This window comes from Pseudorasbora parva, chromosome 23 (assembly GCF_024679245.1).
Source record: "Pseudorasbora parva isolate DD20220531a chromosome 23, ASM2467924v1, whole genome shotgun sequence".
Classification (NCBI taxonomy): Eukaryota; Metazoa; Chordata; class Actinopteri; order Cypriniformes; family Gobionidae; genus Pseudorasbora; species Pseudorasbora parva.
In genome coordinates, this window is record NC_090194.1 from 25,690,924 (window position 1) to 25,705,048 (window position 14,125).

Genomic DNA, 14,125 nt, shown 5'->3' on the forward strand with positions numbered 1-14,125 from the left:
CATCCGCATACTGAATTATATCGACGACTGGCTGATTCTAGCGAATACAGAACAGATGGGCGGTTCAGCATCGAGATGCTGTTCTCGCGCACATGTCGAAGCTGGGGTTGAGGCTGAACGCCAAGAAGAGTGTGCTTTCTCCGGCTCAGAGAACCACTTTTCTAGGTGTAAACTGGGATTCGGTAATCATGCGGGCGCAATTATCGCCAACACGCATAGCATCGATCCTGGCAGCAGTCAAAGAACAGAAGCTAGGCCGGGCCGTCACTGTGAAACAGTTCCGGATCTGTTAGGTCTCATGGCAGCAGCGTCCAACGTAATACCTCTTGGCCTACTGTACATGAGGCCACTGCAGTGGTGGCTCAAAACAAAGGGATTCTCCCCGAGGGGAAATCCGCTCTGCACGATCAAAGTCACGCGGCGATGCCTACGTGCTCTGGTCATGTGGAAAAACCCGGGGTTTCTATCTCAGGGTCCCGTGTTAGGGGCTCATGTTCGTCGCGTAACGCTAACGACAGATGCCTCTTTCACGGGCTGGGGGGCGACCATGAGTGGTCGCTCTTCCCAGGGTCTATGGCAGGAACATCAGCGGCACTGGCACATAAATCGGCTAGAGATGCTCGCTGTGTTTCTGGCATTGAAACAGTTCCTGCCCGACCTCAGGGGCCACCATGTGTTAGTCAGGACAGACAACACATCGGTGGTCCCCTATATAAATCATCAGGGGGGCCTGAGGTCCCGTCCGCTGGACAAATTGGCACATCGGATCCTCCTGTGGGCCCAAGGGAAATTGCTGTCAATCAGGGCAGTATATATCCCGGGGTCCTGAATCAGGAAGCAGACAGCCTGTCGAGGCAGGGGCCAAGGCCCGGGGAATGGAGACTCCACCCAGAGGTGGTGGAGCTCCTATGGAAGGTATATGGGAAGGCAGAGATAAATCTATTTGCTTCGGCGGAGAATTCCCACTGCCCGCAGTGGTTTTCTCTGTCCCATCCAGCCCCGCTAGGGTTGGATGCCATGGTACAGGAGTGGCCGAGGCTACCCCTGTACGCCTTCCCCCCGATTGTCTTGCTTCCAGGAGTTCTGGAGAGGGTACGCCGGGACGGGGCCCAAGTACTTCTAGTGGCTCCGTACTGGCCGACCAGAATATGGTTTTCAGACCTGATATCTCTCCTGGAAGGCTCTCCGATGAAGATTCCGACCAGGAGGGATCTACTCTCTCAGGCGGGTGGGAGATTCCTGCACCCACCTCCGGAGATGTGGAATCTATGGGCTTGGCCTCTGACGGGGCCAGGCTCATAGAGGAAGGTCTCTCGGCCGAGGTTGTTGAGACCATCCTTCACTCCAGAGCTCCATCCACGAGGAAGCTGTACGCTTTGAAATGGAAACTTTTCTCAGCATGGTGCAGAGAACGCCAGTGGGACCCAGTTAACTGCCCGGTTGGTACAGTGCTGGAGTTTCTGCAGGCAAGGTTCTCGGCAGGGTTGACCCCCTCCACAATAAAGGTGTACGTGGCGGCCTTGGGTGCCTTCCACATCCCTTTCGGTGGAGTGTCTTTGGGAAGACACCCTTTGATTGCACGTTTCCTCCGTGGTACTTTAAGGTTGAGGCCGGTTATGCACTCGAGGGTCCCAGCATGGGACTTGGCCATTGTCTTGCGGGGCTTGTCTGAGCCTCCGTTTGAACCCTTAGAGGAGGTTTCGGACAAGTTCCTCACCCTCAAAACTATCTTTCTTTTGGCCATCTAATCTCTCAAAAGAATAGGAGATATTCAGTCCCTGTCAGTAGGGCCCTCATGCCTAGAGTTCGCGCCGGGGATGGTAAAAGCCTTTCTACATCACAGGCAGGGGTATATCCCCAAGGTTCCTACGAGCCCCATTACTCTCCAAGCCTTTTGTCCTCCTCCTTTCACAACGTCAGACCAGGAAAGACTAAATCTGCTGTGCCCTGTTAGGGCGTTAGATACGTATGTCCACAGAGCTGCCTTGTGGAGAAAGACCGATCAATTGTTCGTCTGTTTCGGAGCCCCTAAGAAGGGGGCTCCAGTATCTAAGCAGAGAATGAGCAAGTGGGTGGTCGAGGCCATCTCACTTGCTTATGAGGCGGCCGGGCAGCCGTCTCCACTGGTTGTCCGGGCGCATTCTACCAGGGGTATGGCTGGTTCTAAAGCACTTCTGTCGGGGGCTTCCCTCCATGATATTTGAAATGCGGCCGGCTGGTCGTCTCCGCTAACTTTTGTCAGGTTCTACGAACTAGATCTGGTATCTACGGTTGGGGCGTAGGTACTCTCGTAGTCGTGTGCGCTGCGGCTTCACACATACGAGACACTTGGTCCTATGGCGATGTGGGTATAAGCGTTCTCACAGCGTTTCGACGCAGCTCGAGTTCCCCGAAAGGGAACGTCTCGGTTACATATGTAACCCTAGTTCCCTGAGGGACCGAGACTCTGCGTCGCTCTGCCATACTCCCGGCATGTCCGTGATCACTTACTTCAGGCTTTATCAGAAGCTAGTTCCTGTTTGTTTTTCGCGGATGCTTTATAGCTTCCGGTCGATGACGTCATCACGCCGATGATCGATCGATTTTTCCGATGGAATGGTTCTACAGGCGCTTCACGACGCATTAACGCAGAGGCGTTCTCACAGCGTTTCAACACAGCGTCTCGTTCCCTCAGGGAACTAGGGTTACATACGTAACCGAGACGTTTTTTATTGACACAGAAATATTGTTTTTATAAACATGTTTTTATGAAGCATTGTGATGGATGTATTTTTTAGAAATCTGTTGTCCAAGTTTGGGTCTTGTGTAGATAACTTACTATTTAAAGGGGGGGTGAAACACTCAGTTTCAGTCAGTGTCATGTCAATCTTGAGTACCTATAGAGTAGCATTGCATCCTGGATATCTCCGAAAAGTCTTTATTTTTTTTATAATTATATAAGAAAGATGCGCTGTTCCGAGTCTTTCCGAAAAAAGCAGAGCGGGTGGGGGCGTATCGTGTGAGCGGAGCTAAATAATGACGTGTGCGCGCTGCTGCTATTGTGTTGAGTCGAGTGCGTCGTAAAGCTGTGTCATCCCTAACAGCGGGAACAAAAATGTATTCAAAATAAAAATATGGCTTTTAATCAGATACAGCCATACATCTATGATCCGGAATCAGACCCAGAGGCTGCAGTTGAACAGGAGCAGCAGCAAAAACGACTAGAGCAGGACGTCTCTATGTGGTACAAGTTATACACTAACTATATAATATGCTTAGCGGCTTGTGTTATTTACATATTTATACTTGAATTATATCGTCGTATTTTTGTCTTTGAAGGTGTACATGTGGAAAGTGCAGTTGTGCACGTGTGTGTGTGTGTTTACGCGTGGTTTGTGTAGACAATTTTAACGTTAGTAAGCGGACTGGTTTTGCACGGCAGGCTAAGTTAGTGTTTACATAGAAAGACACGGAATAGTAGCGCATTTGAATGAAGAAGCGCGCTTATTTAGTTCAACATATTTCCCCACTCTTTGTGTATTGTTGTTTGGAGTGCTTTTACAATATACAAACATAAAGTTACACATATAGTGGCCAGCTAAACAAATGTACACGCACTACACATCGCATGCTCCATTGATCAATTAACTATACGTGATCATGTTTGGGCTACTTGATGAGCATAGGCAAAAACACAGACATTTGAAGCAGTCTTACTCACAGCCTGCGTGTCACGGTTTATGAATTCATTGTCTCCTTCTTTGTGTCTTGTGAGGTTGTGTGGGAGGCGTGGCCACTGATTATGGGACTCATCACTTTCACCTGCTGCACTCATCAGTCTCACTATATAAACTGCTCTCTCACTGGCACCCATTGTCAGATTGTTACAGGCGTTTCTGGCGTGGCTGGCTTCGGCTTCTGTTTCCCCTGGGGGATTATCTCTGTTCCTGGTCCAGGATTCGGCCTCTGGTTGTCCGCTGCTTCCCTGCTCTGCCGTATCGTCTGCCTGACCGCCTGCACCTGACCTTCGCCGCAGTTCGCCTGCCTGTGCCCTGGAGCCTGTCTCCTTATTACTTTTGCCTGTTATCTGAGCTTGGTTTATTGTTGACGCTTGCCGTCCTGTGGAACAATAAACTTGTTTTTTGATTCGCTATTGGATCCTCTCTGTCTCTCATTACAGCCGTGACAGAACAATCTGACCATTATGGATCCAGCGAAGATGAACGAATTACAAGAGTATCTCAACGCGAACAGTCTGCGGATGGATCGCCAGGAGCAACAGGCGACTGCTACCACCCAGGCATTACAGGCGATGGCGGAGCAGGTGTCCGAGCTCTCCAACCAACTTCCACAGCTACGGATTCCCACTGCGCCCCCACCACCGCCGCCGTTTCCCCAGCCACCAGCTAACATCAACCCGCACGAGCCCCGGATTCCGACGCCCGAACGCTACGCTGGTGAGCCCGATCTTTGTAGATCATTGCTAACAAGATGTTCATTGTTCTTTTCTCTGCAATCCACCACGTTCGCTTCAGAGACTTCCAAGGTGGCGTTGGTAATCAACCTGCTCACGGGCCGTGCGGCACGCTGGGGAACGGCGGTTTGGGAGAATCGCCATCCGTGTTGTTCCTCGTTCCTCGCACTCACGGAGGAGATGAAACGGGTCTTTGACCGAGCCGCCGTGGGACGCGAGGCGGCCCGCAAGCTTTCCGATCTGCAACAAGGCAGCAGACCCGTTTCTGATTACATCATCGACTTTCGTACCCTGGCCGCTGAGTGTGGTTGGAACAAGGAAGCGCAGTGGGACCGTTTCCTGCATGGGCTGGCTGACCGTGTACAGCGAGAGGTGTACGCCTTGGATTTACCTACGGATCTCGATGGACTGATGACGTTAGCACTTCGAGTTGACTCACGCCTGGAATCCCGCTCTCATATGCGGAGGACATCTGAGTTTCGTGAGCCCAGTGGCGCCTACACGGTCAGCCCCACCAACGATCCCGAGCCCATGCAGGTGGGTAGAGCTCGGCTTTCCCGGGAGGAGAGAGAGCGTCGCAGAGCGGGGGGTCTCTGTCTCTACTGTGGTGCGGCGGGGCATTTCCTCAGCCAGTCTCCAGTAAAAGATCGAGCCCGGCAGTAGTAAGGAGGTTACTGTCGGGTGGAGCTGCGTTGGAGAAAGCCTCGTCCGCGACTCTCCTTCCAGGAAGATTGCAGTGGGCAGCCAGTTTTCACATCTGCCAAGCCCTCGTGGATTCGGGAGCAGAGGGTAATTTTATCGATCAGACTCTGCCACAACGACTCAGGATTCCCGTCACCCCCCTTTCCAGTACCATTTCTGTTCACGCCCTCAATGGCCAGACTTTACCCACCATCACCCACATCACTGAAAACATTACACTCACCATTTCTGGGAACCACACAGAGACTATCACATTCCTCCTCACTGACACTCCTCATGCACCTGTTGTCCTCGGTCATCCCTGGTTACAGAAACACAATCCCAGGGTTGACTGGGGACATAATACTATCACATCCTGGAGTAATCAGTGTTATGCCTCTTGTCTTGTGTCTGCTCGTTCGTGTATGTCTAGTTCTGTGTTGCAGGAGGAGACGGTGGATTTATCTAACGTGCCTAAGGAGTACCTCGACCTGAAGGAGGTGTTCAGTAAGTCCCGGGCTGCTTCTCTTCCTCCTCATCGTCCCTATGACTGTGCTATAGATCTACTTCCAGGCAAGTCTCCGCCTAAGGGCAAGTTATATTCACTTTCTACTCCTGAAAGGGAGGCCATGGAGAAATACATTTCTGATTCTCTAGCTTCCAAGTTCATCTGTCCTTCCTCTTCTCCAGCGGGGGCGGGGTTCTTTTTCGTGGGTAAAAAGGATGGTTCTCTGCGACCTTGCATTGACTACCGGGGGCTGAATAACATCACGGTAAAGAATACCTATCCTTTGCCGTTGATGTCTTCAGCTTTCGAGAGGTTACAGGGAGCATCCATATTCACGAAATTGGATTTACGCAATGCCTATCATTTGGTGCGCATCAGGAAGGGGGATGAATGGAAGACTGCATTTAACACCCCCAGGGGGCACTTTGAATATTTGGTCATGCCCTTCGGGCTGTCCAACTCTCCCGCAGTCTTCCAGACACTGGTCAATGACGTGCTGGGAGACATGGTAGATCAGTTTCTTTATGTTTACCTGGATGACATACTGATTTTTTCTTCTTCTCTCCAGGAACATGTCCAGCACGTCAGACTAGTGTTACAGAGGTTGCTAGAGAATGGGCTTTTTGTCAAGGCGGAGAAATGCACGTTTCATGCACAGTCTGTACCATTTTTAGGTTACATCATCTCGTCCGAGGGAATGCGCATGGATCCCGATAAGGTTAGGGCTGTGATAGATTGGCCAAGTCCAGATTCCCGTAAGGCCCTACAGAGGTTTCTGGGGTTCGCCAATTTTTATCGGCGTTTTATTCGCAACTTCAGCCAGCTAGCCGCGCCTCTGACTGCCTTGACCTCCACCCGAACGGCGTTCAGGTGGTCGGTTGCAGCCGAGACTGCATTTACCAACCTGAAGAGCCGCTTTGTTTCGGCTCCCATTTTAGTGACCCCTGATCCATCACGCCAGTTTGTGGTGGAGGTTGACGCGTCAGAGGTGGGGGTAGGAGCGGTTCTATCCCAGCGCTCTTCCTCGGATGATAAGATGCACCCTTGCGCGTTTTTTTTCTCATCGCTTGTCGCCAGCCGAACGCAATTATGACATTGGTAATAGAGAGCTGTTGGCAGTCAAACTGGCATTGGAGGAGTGGCGTCATTGGCTAGAGGGGTCGGGGGTTCCTTTTATCGTTTGGACCGACCATAAGAATCTGGAATACATCAGATCTGCTAAGAGACTTAACTCCAGGCAGGCTCGGTGGTCCCTTTTTTTCGGACGTTTTGACTTTTCTCTTTCGTACCGCCCGGGTTCCAAAAACATCAAACCCGATGCTTTGTCGCGCATTTTTGACCGCTCCGAACGCCCGTCTACTCCCGAGTGCATTTTACCTGAGAGACTTAGAGTCTCCACACTCGTATGGGAGGTCGAATCGAAGGTCAGGACGGCCTTAGAAGGGGTAACGCCTCCGCACGGTGGACCACCGAACCGATTATTCGTTCCGGAGGGAGTTCGGTCCGACGTTGTTCGATGGGGACACTGCTCCAATGTCGCTTGTCATCCAGGAGTTAATAGAACCAAATTTTTGGTTAAGCAACGATTCTGGTGGCCCGGTATGGCTCGTGACATCCGAGATTTTGTTTTGGCCTGTTCAGTCTGTGCCATGGGGAAGACATCTAACCGCCCTCCCGATGGGCTCCTTCAACCGCTGTCTGTCCCTTCGAGACCCTGGTCCCATATCGCTCTAGATTTTATCACCGCCCTCCCGCCCTCCCAGGGCAAGTCGGTTGTTTTAACCGTCGTGGACCGATTCTCGAAGATGGTACATTTTGTTCCCTTGCCCAAATTACCTTCAGCCAAAGAGACAGCGGTAGCTGTCGTCGATCAAGTCTTTCGTTTACATGGCCTTCCGATGGACGTGGTTTCCGACGGGGGACCCCAGTTCGTGTCCAAATTTTGGCGAGAATTTTGTAAATTATTAGGGGCGCCGGTTAGTTTGTCTTCGGGGTTTCCAAACCAACTTATACGGTCAATCGTATTCTGGACGCTAGACGGAGGGGACGCGGATTCCAGTACTTGGTGGACTGGGAAGGTTACGGTCCGGAGGAGAGAAGTTGGGTTCCTGCTAGGGACATACTGGATCACTCCCTTATCGATGATTACAATCGACAGGTAGGTCCTCCTGGGAGCTCCAGGAGGCGCTCCTAGGGGGAGGGGTACTGTCACGGTTTATGAATTCAATGTCTCCTTCTTTGTGTCTTGTGAGGTTGTGTGGGAGGCGTGGCCACTGATTATGGGACTCATCACTTTCACCTGCTGCACTCAGTCTCACTATATAAACTGCTCTCTCACTGGCACCCATTGTCAGATTGTTACAGGCGTTTCTGGCGTGGCTGGCTTCGGCTTCTGTTTCCCCTGGGGGATTATCTCTGTTCCTGGTCCAGGATTCGGCCTCTGGTTGTCCGCTGCTTCCCTGCTCTGCCGTATCGTCTGCCTGACCGCCTGCACCTGACCTTCGCCGCAGTTCGCCTGCCTGTGCCCTGGAGCCTGTCTCCTTATTACTTTTGCCTGTTATCTGAGCTTGGTTTATTGTTGACGCTTGCCGTCCTGTGGAACAATAAACTTGTTTTTTGATTCGCTATTGGATCCTCTCTGTCTCTCATTACAGCCGTGACACTGCGGTTCTAACGTTGGGACTGCTCCATCCTTCAGCATTAGGCGATAGGAAAATCCGGCGTCGAGCTGGGCCTTGTTTATGAAACAGTCGGCACCGAAATGCAGCGAACAGATATAAACATTCGCGCAACTCAGTTGCTGATCCGGAAAAGCAAATTACATCCACTGTTGCCTTAACGCAGGGTTTTTGGGGAATCTGTGCAGGACTGTCTTGGTCTGGCAACCAAAAACGCACTTTTTTGGTGACATTGTAATTGTGCACATCACCTGTGCAGCGCAGCCTACGAGCCAGCGCTTTGATGGGCACAGCCTGTTACTTTCGCTCTCTCCCTCTCTCTCTCTCACGGTCTTCCGGTAGAATTGTCCGTAAGGCCCATACAAGGAAATTCCGCCCCCATTAACGTCAAGGGGACGCATGATCGCAAAAAACTTGCCGAAACTAACCGGAAGTAGTATTTTTGACAAAGAAATACTCCCATCAAACGTCCACCTTAACTTTTGAAACTTTGTCCATGTTTAGTATGGGAATCCAAGTCTTTAACAGTGTAAAAAGATCAGTATGCATGAAACAGCATTTCACCCCCCCTTTAATACTATTTAACTTAATAATTGTACAGTTCCGTACATTGTTTTGGAAATGTAATGAATGTATTGTACAGAATAACAAGATGAATGCAACAGAAACAAAATTTTGCTCTAATGTTACATACGTTTAGGATGAATTTGAAATGTTGCTATTAACAGCATTAATATCAGACTGAAATGAATGCAATCTGAAAAAGGCAGCGAGATGAATGTACTTTTAAAAATTGGTTTAATGGTTTAATATAAGTGATGTTGTTCAAGTTTTGGGGTTTGTCATGTATAGACAACAGTTATTTATTGTTATGTCTTTGCTCAATTTCATACAAAAAGTGAGTTTTTGTTGATTAAATGGATTTGTAGCATTTTGGGGGAAAACATGTTATGGATATATTGCATTTTGGAGAGAAAAAAATGTCTTTGTTTAATAAATGTTTCAAATCAAAATATTGATTTGATTTTTTTATGTTATTACAAACTCATAATGATATATTACAGTTTGAAACATAAAATAACAGTTTTCATACAAACAGTCTTTTGGGAAAGAAAATGCCTTTTTTCTCAATTTAACAATTTTGGATTTATAGCGTTTTGGAACCAAACTCTTCATATGTTCAATATATTTTGGCTATATAATCACATGCACGTCAAATAAAATGACATACATTCTGATTGTCACATATTTTTCAATATTATACAATAATTTACTAAAGTAAAATCTAACTGATTTGCAGGGGTTTTATTTAACACAATCCAGCATATATTGTTTTACAGTGTAGGACATATATGATTGAAAATACATTAATATTGTGCAATTTGTATATGTGTTTTTTTCAGCATATACAATCCTTATATACAGGTAATTCTCAAAAAAATTAGCATATGTAATAAAAGTTCATTATTTTCCATAATGTAATGATAAAAATTAAACGTTCATATGTTTTTGATTCATTGCACAACAACTGAAATACTTCAGGTATTTTATTGTTTTAATACTGATGATTTTGGCATATAGCTCATGAAAACCCAAAATTTCACAAAATTTGCATATTTCATCCGAATAAGTCCACCTTCAAATAATTATGTTCAGTTATGCACTCAATACTTGGTCGGGAATCCTTTTGCAGAAATGACTGCTTCAATGGGTGGAATCGAGGCAATCAGCCTGTGGCACTGCTGAGGTGTTTTGGAGGCCCAGGATGCTTTGATAGCGGCCTTAAGCTCATCCAGAGTGTTGGGTCTTGAGTCTCTCAACTTTCTCTTCACAATATCCCACAGATTCTCTATGGGGTTCAGGTCAGGAGAGTTGCCAGGCCAATTGAGCACAGTAATATCATGGTCAGTAAACCATTTACCAGTGGTTTTGGCACTGTGAGCAGGTGCCAGGTCATGCTGATAAACAAAATCTTCATCTCCATAAAGCTTTTCAGCAGATGGAAGCATTAAGTGCTCCAAAATCTCCTGATAGCTAGCTGCACTGACCCTGCCCTTAAAAAAAAGCAGTGGACTAACACCAGCAACTGACATGGCACCCCAGACCATCACTGACTGTGGGTACTTGACACTGGAATTCAGCCATTTTGACATTTTCTTCTCCCCAGTCTTCCTCCAGGCTCTGGCACCTTGATTTCCGAATGACATGCAAAATTTGCTTTCATTCGAAAAAAGTACTTTGGACCACTGAGCAACAGGCCAATGCTGCTTCTCTTTAGCCCAAAGTGGCTTGACCTGGGGAATGCGGCACCTGTAGCCCATTTCCTGCACACGCCAGTGCACGGTGGCTCTGGATGTTTCTACTCCAGACTCAGTCCACTGCTTCCGCAGGTCCCCCAAGGTCTGGAATCGGTCCTTCTCCACAGTCTTCCTCAGGGTCCAGTCACCTCTTCTCGTTGTGCAGCGTTTTTTTGCCACACTTTTTCCTCCCCACAAACTTCCCACTGAGGTGCCTTGATATAGCACTCTGGGAACAGCCTATTCGTTCAGAAAATTATTTCTTTGTCTCGCCCTCTCGCTTGAGGGTGTCAATGATGGACAGGGTCGGGGCAGCAGTCTTACCCATGATTGCGGTTTTGAGAAATGAACCAGCCTGGGAGTTTTTAAAAGCCTCAGGAATATTTTGCAGGTGTTTAGAGTTAATTAGTTGATTCAGATGATTAGGTTAATAGCTCGTTTAAAGAGCCTTTTCATGATATGCTAATTTTTTGAGATTTTAGGGTTTTCCTGAGCTGTATGCCAAAATCATCAGTGTTAAAACAATAAAAGACCTGAAATATTTCAGCTGGTGTGCAATGAATCTAAAATATATGAAAGTTTAATTTTTATTATTACATTATGTAAAATAATGAATATATATATATATATATATATATATATATATATATATATATATATATATATATATATATATATATAAAAAATAATGTTTTTAGTAAAGCTTTTCCATATGGGATATGCCTCAGGAGCCAATGATTTCAGTGGGGCCACGTTCTTGCCCTCAATCTGACAAAGACAAGCCAGCAGCGACTGCGTGTACTCACTCGTAAGCTGATCACACATGGCAACCGAGTCTATCTCCATACAGAGAAAAGAGATCCTCTGAACTGGGGAGAGTTGGCTGTTTTCCCAGTTAACCCAATGGCCCAGATGGGCTAGGTGCTGGAGCACCAGGTCCCAGTGTTCGCGATCTCGAGAGTGACTAAGAATCCACCAGTCATTGAGATAGTTCAGGATGCGAACCCCAAGCTGCCTGAGTGGCACAAGGGCTACCTCAACGACCTTTGTGAAGACGTGAGGAGACAGGGCCAGCACAAATTGGAGAATGGTGTACTAGTATGCCCGCACCTTGTCAAACCGTGTTCACTCATTAATGAACACATTTGAAAAGGCATTTGGCTGCCTTTCTTGGGTACAATGAAGTAAGGGCTGTAGGAGCCGGACTTCATCTTACTGGAGGGACAATCTCGATGGCACCCTTCACCAGTAGGGTCTTGATCTCTGCACGCATGACAGGGACATTGCCACCCACCATGGTATATCGGACTCCACGAAACTGATTGTGCAAACTGAATCGCATAGCCAAGCCTGATGGTGCGAGCAAGCCAGCTGGACAGTTTAGGGAGTGCTAGCCAGGCCCCCAGAAACTGAACCAGCGGGGTCATGTGAGACAGTCGTACCTGTGATAGGGCAGCAAAGCGGAATGCTTGCCCACAGAGCCCTTGACGGGGGGAACCCTTCGACACCTCTTCATGCACTTCCGGGAAGAAGGGCACTGGTGCGTTCGGCAGGGGCCGCCCCCAGATACCAATCATCCAGGTTCAAGCACTCAGGACATGGCGGAGGGTTCCACTCAAGCCCCATTTTTATGCCATTGGATCATTTTGATTGAGATCGAAGACAGCAGGCTTCTAGCACCCATTCATCAGTACTGATGTAACTCTGAGTGTACTGATTGAAAGGTAATGTTAAATTAAATTAAAATAATTTATTTTTGAAACATAACAAATATATCAAGCCATTGTTATGGCCAACAAAGTTTAATAAATTCTTTAAAGCTATAACATAAACATGGCAACTTGCCTCAATAAAAATATACAGATAATGGAATTAATAAGTTTTATAAAAATACAACATATAAAACGTGAAATCTTCCCCTTACTCTGATATTTATGAAAAATATAAAGTTCATTAGAAAAGGGTTCAACCTGAAATATAAAGGACTCTGAGATATGGCTCCTGCATAACTGTGTGTTGTTGTTGTTGTTTTTTGTTTATTTTTTTTATTTTATTTTTGCCACAAGCTATATTTGGAAAAACTCGATGTTGTTAAAGTCCTAGGTTTACTAGCTTGATCACGGTTGCTTGGAAACCACAACGTATCTGTCTCACAATATAACATAAAAGGCAGTGTTTCTGTCATATGTTTATCTAGATGAGAAGAACATCTCAGACTGTTTATTATATGGCATTTGAAAGTCATCTAATTGGAATTTTAAAACATTAAGGACCTAAAGAATATCTTATTTTTTTGTTTGTAAGAATGCATGAAACTCTTTTTGTAATTTTGTTAAAACTATACTTTAGCTTTCAACACCTGGCTGTTACAGACACTGTTTGCATCTTTCTGCCATTTTCCTTCACAGGAGCTTTTTTTCTGTGCATTTATGCGTACATTGAGGCTCTAATTGATTTATTTTTTTCATCTATACAAATTATATTTTAAAATATTTGTGTCTGTATGTTAAGAATTGAGTGACTTAAAATGGCAAATTAAAATTTTACTGTAAAAAATGTAGACAGCTTTATAATCACTGGATTTGATCACCTGCAGAACCAAAAGCTCCTTGGATTCCTCATCTTAATAACCTACATACTCATATTGCTTGGAAACAGCATCAATTTGTGTATCATCTTGACTGACAGACATTTACACAAACCAATGTACATATTAATCTGTAATCTAGCTGTTGTTGACATAATGTACTCCTCTACCTGCAACACAACCATGATCTCAGTGCTGCTGGCTGAGATTAAAACTGTGTCATACTACTCTTGTATCTCAAGGACATACATTTATAATCTTGGTGATTTCACAGAGTGCATGGCTCTGACATTGATGGCAATAGACCGACTTGTTGCAATTAGGCTTCCTTTAAGGTATCACAGCATTGTAACAAATTCTCGAATCCTTCTGCTTATTTTTGTGACTTGGATCGCTGGTTTTGCTGTTATAGGTTTTTTGATATCAGTGTTAGACAGTGTCCCATACTGTCAGCCTGTTATCAAATATGTGTTTTGTGAGTATGCTTCCATGATCAGAGCTGCTTGTGTTAATCCTGAACCCTATTTTTTCTTACCTGTAATGTTAAGTCTGTGGCCAATGTGTGGACAATTTCCCTTTATTGTGTGCACATATGCTGTTTTGGCATACAGTGTGACCAAACTCTCCAACAACTCAGGCAGAAAGCAAATGATCAACACTTGTTCAAGTCACCTAATTGTTCTGCTCAGTTTTTATACACCAAAGCTTTTCAATATCTTACTACCTCAAATAGGAGTTAGACTAAATTTAACAGAACGAAATGCAATTTTGATTGTAGCCTCTATAGTTCCTCCCTTAATAAACCCCACTGTTTATTGCACAAGGAATAAAGAAATCAGGAAACGATTAGCAGATGTATTTTTGCACACAAAAATTTTACCAAATAATTTAAAGTCAATATCAATAGCTTTATCTTCTTAA

General features: G+C 46.1%; 1 pseudogene; it reads left to right on the forward strand.

The window, feature by feature from the left end:
* Positions 1–13,144: 13,144 nt before the first annotated feature.
* On the forward strand, positions 13,145–14,125 carry LOC137062920 (olfactory receptor 10G4-like; annotated as a pseudogene).